At 37.4% G+C, this 13,095-nt stretch overlaps 1 protein-coding gene across 1 annotated transcript in view; it reads left to right on the top strand.

The window, feature by feature from the left end:
• The window catches only part of ROR2 (ROR family WNT receptor 2), a 49,074-nt gene that overhangs the window by 18,902 nt on the left and 17,077 nt on the right, over positions 1-13,095 (top strand). The window lies entirely within an intron of this gene.

A 13,095-nucleotide genomic window follows, 5' to 3' on the forward strand; every position in this document is an offset into this window, starting at 1 on the left:
TGTAAGTGTACAGACCAGGTTGCCGGGGCTGCCAGGACCCTGGTGTCCTGGACACATTTAAAACAGAGAGGCAGTTACCCTGAAGTCCCAGTGCCACCTTAACTGCATTGCCAGCTGCAGTCTACAAAATGTGTGCTCTTAAAGCCTCGGGGAACCTCCACCATAGGCGAGGTCTCAGACCCACTTCAGAGCTGAGGAGACTGAGGCTCAGAGCCTGGCTCAGGGGTCTTCACCCACCTGCAGGCAGGTTCTGGCTGTGAACTCAGGCCTCTTGTTTCCCGGTGTAGCGTCTTTTCTCCTCCGGACCTCACACATCCATGAGAATCACTCTTTTCAGCGCCTGTGTTCGAGGTTAGCCATGGCTGTTGGATTCCTCATTTACTCTTCAGGCATATCAGAAAGCCTTTGCTTCACGTCTGAAAGTTCTGAGCAGTGGTGCAGACGCTGTGCTGGTCAGCCAAGCAGTGTTTGCTTCTCTGTGTCCCCCTGCTGCCTCGTAAACCCTGGCCATTGGGGTGAGGTGGGTGGGCAGGGGCCCCTCTTAGCTTACATCAGGTGCCACTTGCAGAAGGCAGAATTTTGAGAACTTTCTGTGCTGAGCCATAGTGTCCAAGCATTTCTCCTTAATAATCATTCATGCATAGAGTGAGAAAAGAAGAAATTGTATCCAGGGCACATCTGTGAGGCTTTCGAAAAGGTATAAGTTATTCAAAAGTTGAATTCTTATTTTCGTTTATATCTTATGTTGTCTATTTATGTATAATTTAAGTAAATATTATATAATATAAACATATATAATATATTGCAAAATATATAAATAAATAATTTACGTATAATTATAATTTATTAAATATACTTATATTTAATTTTACATACAAATTAAAATTTTTTTCTATGTTTTTTAAAAATTTATTTTATCGAAGTATAATTGATTTACAGTGTTGTGTTAGCTTACATTTTACTGTGCTAGCCTATCTTTCCATCCGTTTCCATTCATCAGTTGTCTTATTTCTTTTATTCATTTCACAATAATTTGCAGATATTTGTACACTTATCCTGAAATATTTTGGATATCATTATGGATTATGATATCATTTAGAAATATTATGGAAATCATTAACAAGAGTTCAACATCTGTGTACTTACTTACTATTCTTGTTTCTTCTTTTTGAGTTAAAACTTACATACAGGGCTTCCCTGGTGGTGCAGTGGTTGAGAGTCCACCTGCTGATGCAGGGGACACGGGTTCGTGCCCCGGTCCGGGAAGATCCCACATGCCGCAGAGCGGCTGGGCCTGTGAGCCATGGCCACTGGGCCTGCGCGTCCGGAGCCTGTGCTACGCAACGGGAGAGGCCACAACAGTGAGAGGCCCGCGTACTGCAAAAAAAAAACAAACAAACTTATACAGTGAAATGCACAGATCTTAAGTATTCTATTAATAAGGTCCAGACAATGCAAAAACCTCTGCAATCTAAACCGTTATCCAGGCACAGAACATTCCTATCACTCTAGAAAGTTCCATCATGCAACTTCCTGGTCACTACCCCTCTTCCCCAGGCAACAACTGTTCTGATTTTTTTCTACCATGAGCTAGCTTTACGTGTTTTAGAACTTCATAGAAATGAAATCCTACAGTACGTAGCCACCTGAGCCTGGTTTCCTTCACTTGACATGATTCTCTCGAGAGTCATCCATGCTGTGCATGTTTCACTAGGCTGCTGCTATTTATTGCCAAATAGTGTGCCCTTGTGTGACTGCATCAGTTAGTTTTTCCTTGATGGACACCTGAGCAGGTTGCATCTTTTGACATTGATGAATAAGCTGCTATGGATAGTCTCATACAAGTTTTTTGTGGACATGTATTTTCATTTCTGCTAGGTAAATACCTAGGGTCAAAGTTCTGACTTATAGGGTATGTGTGTGCTGAGTTTTGTAAGAAATACCAGACCTTTTCCTAAGGTGATTGTACCACTCTGTACTCCCACCAGCAGGTAGGAAAGTTATGGTCACTGCATTGTTTGCCAGCATTTGATCTGGTTGGTCTTTCTAAGTTGAGCCATTCTGATGTGTATGTAGTGGTTCAAGTGATCTATATGTCATTCTGACTTCTTAAAAAAGTAGTTTTTATTAGTCATTTTAAATTTTCATACAGATGCATTTAAGACAGTAAAGTTTCCTCTGAATACCATTTTGGCTACATCTTTTTCCCCTCCAGGCAACATAAGCTTTTGTTTTTTGTTATTTTCTGATTTTTGTTGTATTATTATCAGTGAATTTGGGATGTATTTTACAGTTGGTAGTTGGTTGAGATTTTCTTTGTGGCCAATTTGATATGGTAAATTTTTGTGAATATTTCCTGTTGTTTCAAAAAATAAATGTGCTCTGATGGAAGCCAGTACACAATATTTCGATTCATGTATTAAATCACATATGTTAAGTGTGTTATTAAAAGTGTCTATATTTTTTGTTCACATTGGTTACAGATATCTGAAAATATATGAAAGCTGTCTATACTCATTTCGGATTTGCCAATTTCTATCAGTTTTCTGTTTTTTTTAATTTTGAGTTTATATTCTTAAATACCTCCAGGTTTGAGACTATATAGCTTTTGTTCTGTCTTGTTTTTAAGTCTCTTTTGAGGCTTTTTGCCTTGAATTCGATTTTGCCTAGCAATAATATTGCTCCACCTACTTTCTTTTTATTTGCACTTGCTAGAAAGCTGTTTTACTATTCCTGTCCCACTTTTTGCCCTCAACCTTTTTGTGTTCTGTTTTATGTAGGTCTCTTGTAAATAGCATATAAGTGCAGTTTTTTTAGGGGTGGGTGAGGAGGGGCGTTTGCCAATCTGGTAGTCCAGGTTAATACCTGTAGGTTAAGTTCATTTTAACAAATATACAATACTCCATTCTGTGAGTCAGTCTCACTTTAATTGTCCATGTGTTTACTCAGTGAACGTTAGTTGTTTTCACTGATGCAGGCCATCTTATGTAAACATCTTTCCATGTCTACTTGTTCCAGTGGGCGAGAGTCCAGCAATAGAAGTCTGGGAGTGGAATTGCAGGTGTTCACTTCCCACCTCTACCATGTATGGTCAGATTGCCTTCCAAAGTGATAAAGGACTTCATAGTCCCACCAGCAAAGCATGAGTTCTTATTTCCCCATGTTTTCCAGCACGTGGTATTATCAGAACTCAAAATTTTGCCAATATCTTGGGTGTCAATTGTAAGTTATAGTAATTTTACATTAGATTTCACCAGTAAACAGTGAAGTTGAACATATTTGTATTGGTTTAATAACCATTGGATTGCCAGTTCAAGTACAGTCCATTCTTATTTATAGACTCAATACTTGCAAATTTTCTTACTCAGTAAAATTTCTTTGTAACCCCCAAATCAATACTCAGGATGTTTCCATGGTCACTCATGGATATGCACGGAACAGTGAAAAATTTGAGTTGCCCAGTGCATGCGTTCCCAGCTGAGGTCTGCCATCTTGTTTCACGTCTCCTGCTGTGCATGTGTCCTTTTCTGGGTCTGTTTATATTTTGTGCTTTTCGTTGGTGATTTTGCTGTTTAGAATGGCCCCAAGCACAGTGCTGAAGTGCAGTCTTATGTTCCTAAGCACCAGAAGGCTGTGATGTGCCTTGTGGAGGAAATACGTTAGATAAGCTTCATTCAAGCATGGGTTACAGTGCTGTTGGCTCCAAGCTTAGTATTAATGAATCACCAACCACATTAAATAACACATCTTTAAACAGAAACACACATAAAACAAGGTTATGTATTGATTGGTTGATGAAAATGTTATGACCACAGACTTGCAGAAAAGAATCTCTTTATTTGCCTTAGGAACAATGGCTCAGTATTTGCTAATTCAGTGTTTGTGGCAACTTTATAGAAAATGACTGTCACAGATAACCAGAGTCGACTGTATTTTGTCCATTTTTCATTAGGATGTTTGTCTTTTTCATATTGATTTGCAAGAGGTTTATTTTGCAGGAGTTTAAAAATATATTCTAGATATAATTTTTACACAGTTTCTACTCCATCTAGAATTGATTTTTATGCTGGTATCAGCTAGGGTTCTACTGTAATATCTTCCTATCTCAGTGGCCTAGTGCCTTGGCGTCATCTAATGAATAGCCCCATCCGTAATCATTAAATTTAATGTCACTTCTGTCACCTGTGAAATTTCTATACATGCGGATCTGCTTCTAGGCTCTCTATTCTGTTCTAGTAACTTTTGTGCCTGGAATAAATACCACAATATTCTAACACTGTATCTTTGTAATATATCTTGCTATATGTAGAGAAATATTTTCGCTTATTGCTATGGATTAAATTGTGCCCCCCACCAAATTCAGATATTGAAGTTTTAACCCCCCCTTCATGGGACTGTATTGAAGATAGAGCCTTAAGTAGGTAATTAAGGTTAAATGAGGTCTTAAGGGTGGGTCCCTGATCTGATAAGGCTGGTGTCCTTATAAGAAGAGGAAGATACATCAGAGATTGCTGTCTCTCCTTTCTGCCATGTGGGGACACAGCGAGAAGGTGGCCGTCTGAAAGCTGGGAACTAAATAGGGTTGCACTTTGATATTGAACTTAACCTCCAGAACTGTGAGAAGTCAATGTCTGTTGTTTAAGCCCCCCAGTCTGTGGTATTTGTTATGGCAGCCTGAGCTGGCTAATACAGCTACCTTATTACTATACCATTTTTCTAAATTATCTTGACTGTTATCTTTTATTCCTCCATATGAATTTTATCAGTTTGTATTTTTATTGGAATTGCATAGAAGTTTGATTTTTACAGTTACTTTTTCAGATACAAAGGTGATTGTGTATTTTTTCTCCTTTCAGCGTATTAATATTACGGTATGTAATAGAGTTCCTATTACTGGGTAGCTTCACAGTTCTAGACTGAAATACACTTTGTCAGGGTGAGATATTCTTTTAATATTATGCTGAATTGATCTACTAACTTTGTGTTGGCAGATGACCTGCTTTGTTCAGATACTTCGTAGCCTAAGGCACCAGCCCATTGATGGTTGTCTTTTTTGTGACCATGGTTTTTTTCTCCCCATTGACTGTAATTATGTTTCAGCAGACTCACCTTCAACTCCTTTATGATATCTCTGGAAGTTGACCAGAACAAAGACAAAAAGAAGGAATATCAGTGGGTTTAAAATAGAATTACCCACAATTTCTCTGTTTTCGTCTCTGGAATATCACTAGCTTATCCAATTTTCCTGAGAAAATGCACAGCAGTTAAAGCTCTTTCATTGCTGGTCTGGTGGTATATCCTGTACCTGCAAATGGAGAGTTGAAACAGTGAATAATCATACAGCACTGGTTGATCCCTGTGTACAGCATGTCAGCATGGGGACACGCCGAGGTTGGTTCTGAACCGTGAACAGGGATGGTTGTGATGACTCATCCCCTCCAGGCTCTTCGCTCTCTTCCTCTGGCCGCTGCCCTCACACATCCACGCACAGGGTCACCAGCAGTGTTGGTGGGTATCAGTTTGTGTGTATTGAAGGAGGTGGGGGGGAGGGTGGAAATCCTCAGAGGTTAAGGGATTTATTACCATTAAAACATTGTTTTTCCTTCCATCCATTTGAAGGCGGGGTGAGGAGGGTGTGTGTATGGAGAACAAAAGCTTCAAGGACAGGCTGTCTCTCCACAGACGTAGGTTCAAAGACAGGGTGATTATAGCTTACTCAGGTAGCAGTTTTGGTAATGCGAGGGGATTAATGTGAGGCTGTGTGTCTCACATTTCATGTATGGGTATCATTTCTAGCTACTCTTTTAAAAAGTGGTTTATTTTCACGATGATAGACACATACGTACACTGGTGGGGTAGCCTGGTGTTACCAGAGTTGGGTGAAGGCGTCGGGGTGCTCCCTGAAGCGTGAGCATCAGGGCTTCCATGTTCCCTGTGTTGGTTGTCCTAGGCTATCCTGATGGCTCACAAGTAAACGCACGCATAATGTGCTTCAACGAACGTCTGCTTAAAGGAAAATGTGTTGTGTTTTGGGCAGTTAAAAGTTACGTTAATTATTGGCTGCTGGGAAATCACTTTCCTTGAGGCCATGTCTGAGCCCTTCTTGCTTCAAGACTTGCAGGTAATTCCAAGGTTTCAGCCCTTCTCCACCCATAAGCTCATGACCCCGGCATCTCCACTTCCAAGTCTGACTTATCTCCCCATCTCCAGGCCCCCCAGTTCAGCCCCATGGTGGGCGTCTCCAGGCAGATGACTCACAGGCATCTCACAATTTGCATGTCTAAATGGAACTCAGCCATCTTCTACCTCAAACTCCTTCCATTGCTCTTTGGGAAATTGTCATAAGCCTAGTTCAAACTTTATCCTAATTATAGGAAAATAGCACTATTAAAAAAAACCCTGAAACTGCCAGCTGACTAGCCAGTAATTAAAAGTGACTTCAGGAGAAACCAAGCTGCCTTACTGACAAGTTGGTAAAAGTAAATTAACTTAGACAAAAGGCTAACATTTAGCATTTGATGTTAAATTCATTAAACCACCAACCTAATGAAATTGAGTTGGAAGGGGGAGAGAAGCCAACCTAATTTTTTCTCCATGACTTCTTGTTGTGATAGGTTCTTTTTTCTGGAAAAGTAACTCCCCTTAAATCCCATAGTGCAGAACTTGAATAAAAGATAGAAACTTAATTCATTTTAAGATTATATGATACAGGCGATAAGTGGCTAAACACGGTCATGGTTAAAGTAATTAGAGACTACATACACATTCTTTTAAATTCAGATCATATAGTGACACAAATGAAAATGTTTGTGCTTTAGCAGTAATGATAATTCTAGCACTTGATGGTAGCGGCACATTTAATGCTCCCACTAAGTCTTTTTGTTTTCAGTTGAACTCATGTATCAGCTATGATGCCCTATTATACATGAATGAGAGCTTTTTATACACCAACCTCCAAATTCACCCGAAATCACCAATCTTCCAAGGTTGATGTGAGAGGGACCAGCCCCCTGAACATGACAGAAGAGAAAAACGTTTACTTGCCAATGAACTATTAGTGTTGGAGACACTGTTTCTCTGCCTCTGGCCGTCTCATGTGATCCTAGCCTTAGAGATGGCCGTTGCAAAAGCCAGTGTTTCTAAAAGGTTTTGCTGACTTGGGTTTTTATGACATGAATGTTAGTGTTGGCTTTATGAATGAATTTGCTCCGTTCACATTTTTGCCCATCAAATATGACATCAGTATAATTGCATGCAGGAGTATTTCATCTCAAAAGTAGAGAGGAATAAAGTATGATGTCTGATTTTCAAGGACATCATTCATTCATTTATTCATTTATTTAACAAATTTATACTGAGGGCCAGCTATGTGCCAGGCCCTGTTCAAGTTATTGGGGGTCCAACAATGAATGAAACAGACAAAAACTAAAAACTCCTGCTTTGTGCCGCTTACATTTTCCTGGGAGACTCTTATTTCTGGCTTCTTCTACAAAATATAGTATCTGAAAAATACTTTATGTGGTTTATTCCTTTTTATTGATGACAATTATTCTGTTGTATGAAGATACTACAATGTATTATCTGTTGATGGACATTTGGACTTCCAATTTGGAGCAATTATAAATAGACTGCTATGAATATTTAATTTGGGGGAACATGTTTTCATTTTTCTAGAATAAATCATAGGTGTAAGATTGCTCAGTCAGATGGTATGTGTATATATAAACTGTATAAGAAATTGCCAAATTCTTCCCCAAAGTGATCTTTCCATTTTATACTGCCACCAGCAAAGTATGAGTCCCAGTTGCTCCACATCCATACCAACATTTGATATTCTCAGTCATTTAATTGTAGCCATTCTAATGTCTTGCATCGTGATGATTCATGGTGTTTTAATTACATTTCTTCAGTCACTAAAAATGGGGCCATCTTCTAAGGACACACTTTTGTGAAATATCTGTTAGGCCTTTTGTCCAATTTTTACTGTGTTGTTTGTCTTCCTGCTGAGTTATGGGAGTTCTTTATATTTTCTGTATACAATTTCTTTGTCAGATATTATAAGGTGTTTTCTGCCAGCTTGTGGTTTGCCTTTTTAATTTTCTTAATGCTGTCTTTTGCTGATCAGGAAATTTTAATTTTGGTAAATCTGATTTATCATTTTTTCTTTTCTGCATCATGTCTAAGAAATCTTTGCTTTCGCCTACCTCAGTACTATAAAGGTATTCTCCTGTGATTCCTTCTATAAGCATTTTAATTTTAGCTTTTATGTTTAGGTCTATGACCCATCTTCAAAACAATTTTTGTGTATGGTGTGAGTTAATGCGTTTAAGTTCATCTTTTTCCATACAAATATCCAGTTGTTCCAGCATCATTTTTGAAAAGACTGTTCTGTCTCCCTTGAATGCATTAGCGCCTTTATTGAAAATCACTTGACTACATGTGAAGATATATTTTGGAATTCTGTTATGTTCTATTGATCTATCCTTACACTCCAATACCACATTGTCTTAATAACTGCAACATTACAGTAAGTCTTAAAATCAAGGGGTGTAAACTTTCCATCATTCTTCTCTTTCATGATTGTTTTGGCTACTCTAGTACCTTTACATTTCCATTTAAATTCTAGATTGTTTGTCAGTTTCTACCACAGTGCCTACTGGGATGTTTTTAACTTTTGATTTTGAAATAACTTCAGACTTATAAAAAAGTCACAGGAATAGTAATAAGTAATCCCATATGTCTTTACCCAGGTTTACCAATTTTTTGTCATTCTGCCATATTTGACTTATCATTCCCTCTATGCCTGCTTGCAGCTATTATTTTCTGAACCATATGAGAGTAGGTTTTCTGAACCATATGAGAGTAGGTTGCATTCATTACACCCCTTTGCCCTTTAACACTTCAGTGTATATTCCCTAAGACCAACAGTGTTTCCTTACAGAACGACAGCTTCAACTTCAGGATGTATGTCTTTGAATTGCCATTCATACTCCAATTTCTTTCATTGTCCCAGTAATGCTTTTTAGATCTCCCTGCCCCTGGGTACAGCTCCTCACCATGTTGCTTTAGTCCCCTTTACTCTGCAACAGTTCCTGGACCTTTCATGACACTGAGATTTTTGAAAAGTGCAGAACGGTTATTGTGTAGAATATCTCTCAATTTGAGTTTGGCTGATGTTCACTCGTGATTAGAATCTGGTTATGCATTTTTGACTGAAGTAATGTAAGTGATATTTCCTTCTCAGGGTATCACATCTGGAGGTACATGATGTCAGTTTGCCCCTTATTGGTGATGTTAATTTTTCTCACTTGGTTAAGATCTGTTTTCTCATTATACAGTTATTTTTCTTTTTGTAGTAAAAGGTAATTTGCGGGGAAATCCTGCTAGGATTTTGATGGGGTGATATTGCACCTTGGGAACATTGACTTCTTTAAACTATTGAGTGTTCCCATCTATGAACATGGCATGTATTTCTATTTATTTGGGTTTTCTTTCCTTTCTCTCTGCAGTGTTTCAAAGTTTTAAGTGTGGAAGTCTTGTACATATTAGGTTTATTTCTAAGTATTTTAACCATTTTAAGTATATAATTCAGAGGTATTAAGCACAATCACATTGTTGTGAAATCATCACCACATCCCTCTCCAGAACACTTTCATCTTCCCAAACTGAAACTCTGTATCCATTAAACAATAACGCCCCATTCTTTCCGCCCCCAGCCCTTGACAACCACCATTCTACTTTCTATGAATTTGACTACTCCTCTGTGTATTTTTAATATTATTGTAAACGATATTTTTTTTTAAATTTTATTTTTTTTTTAATTTATTTTTGACTGTGTTGGGTCTTCGTTTCTGTGCGAGGGCTTTCTCTAGTTGCGGCAAGTGGGGGCCACTCCTCATCGCGGTGCGTGGGCCTCTCACTATCGCGGCCTCTCTTGTTGTGGAGCACAGGCTCCAGACACGCAGGCTCAGTAATTGTGGCTCATGGGGCCAGCTGCTCCGCAGCATGTGGGATCTTCCCAGACCAGGGCTCGAACCCATGTCCCCTGCATTGGCAGGCAGATTCTCAACCACTGCGCCACCAGGGAAGCCCTGTAAACGATATTTTTTAAAAATTTCATTTGCTAATTGGTGCTCAAATATAAAAATATAATTGATTATGTTGTCCTTATCTTGTGACTTTACTAAATCCATATTAATTTTTGTAATTTTTTAATATATTCATTAGAATTTTCTATGTAAATTATGATATCTATGAGCGAAGACAGTTTTATTTCTTCCTTTCTAATCTGTAAGCCATTTATCTATCTACCATCCCCTATCTATCTATCTATCTCCTTATTGTAATGGTTAGGACTTCCTTGGCGATGTTGGGTAGAAGAGGTAAGAGCAGATATCTTTGTCTTGTTTCTATATCTAAGGGGAAAATGTTCCTTATTTCAACATTAAGTAAGAAATTCATTGTAGGTTTCTCATAGATGCCCTTTTTATTAGATTGACAGTTATTTTCTTTGTTGAAAGTTTTGATAATGAATGAGTGTTGGTTTTGTCAATTGCTTTTTTTTTAAAATATTAACTGAGATTATTACATGGTTTCTCTCTTTAGCTCTGTATTTTCAGTGATTGGTTTTTAAATGCTGAAGTAACTTTGTACTCCTGGGTTGACCCAGTTTGGTCCGTTACTCATTTCTATATTGTCTTTTTATTTTGCTGGGTCCAGTTTGCTGTTGTTTAGTGGAGCATGTTGCCATTTTGATCAGGGGCCATATTGGCTTATAATGTCCATGGAACAGACTTGTCAGCTTTTTATATCAAGTTTATGTTTGCCTCATAAAATGAACTAGAAAGTATCTCTTACTCCTTTATTTTCTAAAAGAGTTTGTGTAAAATTGCTGATGTTTCTTCCTTAAATATTAGACAGAATTCACCAGTTTCTATTATTTGGGGCTGGAGTTTTAATCATGGGAAGGTTTTTGACTACAACTCCAAGTTCTCTAAGAGATTTAGGGCTATTCTGAGGTTTTATTCCTATTTATACTAATTTTGGTATATTGTCATTTGTCATTTTTTCTAAGTTATTGGATATATATATCTGTGTTCATTTATTATCTTTAACATCTCTAGAGTCTTTGGTGAGTCCCCTTGTGCCTTCCTGATATTGGTAATGTGTGTTTTCTCTTTTATTAATCATTTTTTCTAGGCGTTACCAACTTGGTTAATTTTTTGAAGAATCAACTTTTGGCTTTATTGAGTTTTTTATTGTTTGTTTTCTATTTTATTGATTTCTGCTCTCATCATTAATATTTTTTTTCTAATCACTGCAGGTTTAACTTGACACTCTTTTTCCAGCTTTTTAAGATGTAAAAGCTCATCTAATTTAAGCATTTAAAGCTATAAACGTGTCTCTTAATTACTCTTTTAGCTTCATCCCACGATTTGAGGTATCCTGTTTTCATTTCTCATATGTTATATATTCTCATTCCATTTAAAATACCATTTAATTTTTCTTGCATTTTCTTTTTTGAGCCCAAAGGTTATTTAGAAGTGTGCTATTTAATTTCCAAATAGTTCGAGAGTTTCTAAATATATTTTTGTTATTGATTTCTAATTTAATTTTGTGTGATCAGAAATTTATGGTTTCAATTTTTTAACATATTGTGAGTTATTTTATGGAGAGCATATGGTCTGTCTGGGTGAACGTGCCATGTACACTGACACGTGTATGCTGTCTTGTTGAGTATATTGTTCTAGATGTCCATTGGGTCAAGGGGGTGGTTAATATTTCTGTTGTTTCTTCGCTTATTTTTTTTGTTTAGTTCAGTTAATTGCTGAGAGTCAGGTATTAAAATTTCCAGCTATAATTATGGATTTTTCTGTTTTGTCCTCTAGTTCTGTCAATTCTTGTTTATATATTTTGAAGCTCTGATATTAGGTGCATTCATGTTATGTCTTTTTGCTTAATAGACCCTTTTATTTGAAAGAAGTTTTTGCTGAGCATGGAATCCAGGTTCACAGTTCATTTTCTCTGCTAGTGCCTTGAAGCTGTCATTCCCTTGTCTTCTGTTTTGCTTTGTTTCTGATGAGGAGTCAGCCATTATTTTTTATCTCCCCCCTTTTCTATTTATCCTAGGTTTTTAGCAAGTTGGTTGTGACATCAGCAGGTGTGGTTTCCTTTGTATTTATTCTGCTTGCTTTTCACTGATCTTCCTTGGTTGGTGTGTTACTGTATTTTAATGAAATTTGGGAAAATTTTGGCCATCATTTCTTCAAACCTTTTTCCCAACTCCGTGCATCTCTCCCCTCCTCTTGGGATTTGACTGTACATAAGTTAGACCTCCTGTACTTTCCTATAGCTTACTAAGGCTGTTTAATTTTTGGTAAATCTTCTTGTCTCTCTTTGTTTCAGTTTGGAAATTTTCCATTGACCTGTCAAGTTTACCAATTTTTCCTAGCTTTATCCAATCTTTTGTTAATATCATACCATGAATGTTTTATTGGAGATTCTATGTTTTAGTTATTCCAGTAGATTCTTTTACAGTTTCCATCTCTCCTGCAATCACCCATATCTTCATTATAGTTTCTTCTGTGCATTGTTTACCATACTTATAGTTCCTTAAAGTGCTGGTCTTCTAAGTCTAACATCTGGGTTTATTTCTCTTGACCATGGGTTATATTTCCCTGTTTCTTTACATGCCTGGTAATTTTTTTATTGTACACCAGTCATTTGTACATTTATTGTACACCATACATTGTGGTTTATACTCTAGGTTTTGTTACCTTCCTCTGAAGACTGTTTTGTTACTGCAGCTTCTTACATTACTGGCAGGTCACCTGAAGCTTATGGAGTTTATCACTTTTTGTTGAAGCTGTTGCTTCCTCTGCTTCACTCAAGCAGGAAGCCTGTTTATTGCAGGCAGACCCTCTCATAATAAGAATAATAATTATGAAATGGTTTAACCACTTTTAACAAAAAAACTGTTTGGGGAAAATGTTACCTTCCTACACAATGTGTAACTACATTTGAGTTTTGGTATTGATTACTTTTCAACCTCAAAGGAGCCTACTTTCCTTTAAAGGTTATTCATTATTTATAACA

Source organism: Delphinapterus leucas, chromosome 6, assembly GCF_059928025.1.
Source record: "Delphinapterus leucas isolate spDelLeu-1000000601 "Yukka" chromosome 6, BTC_Dleu_Yukka2, whole genome shotgun sequence".
Classification (NCBI taxonomy): domain Eukaryota; kingdom Metazoa; phylum Chordata; class Mammalia; order Artiodactyla; family Monodontidae; genus Delphinapterus; species Delphinapterus leucas.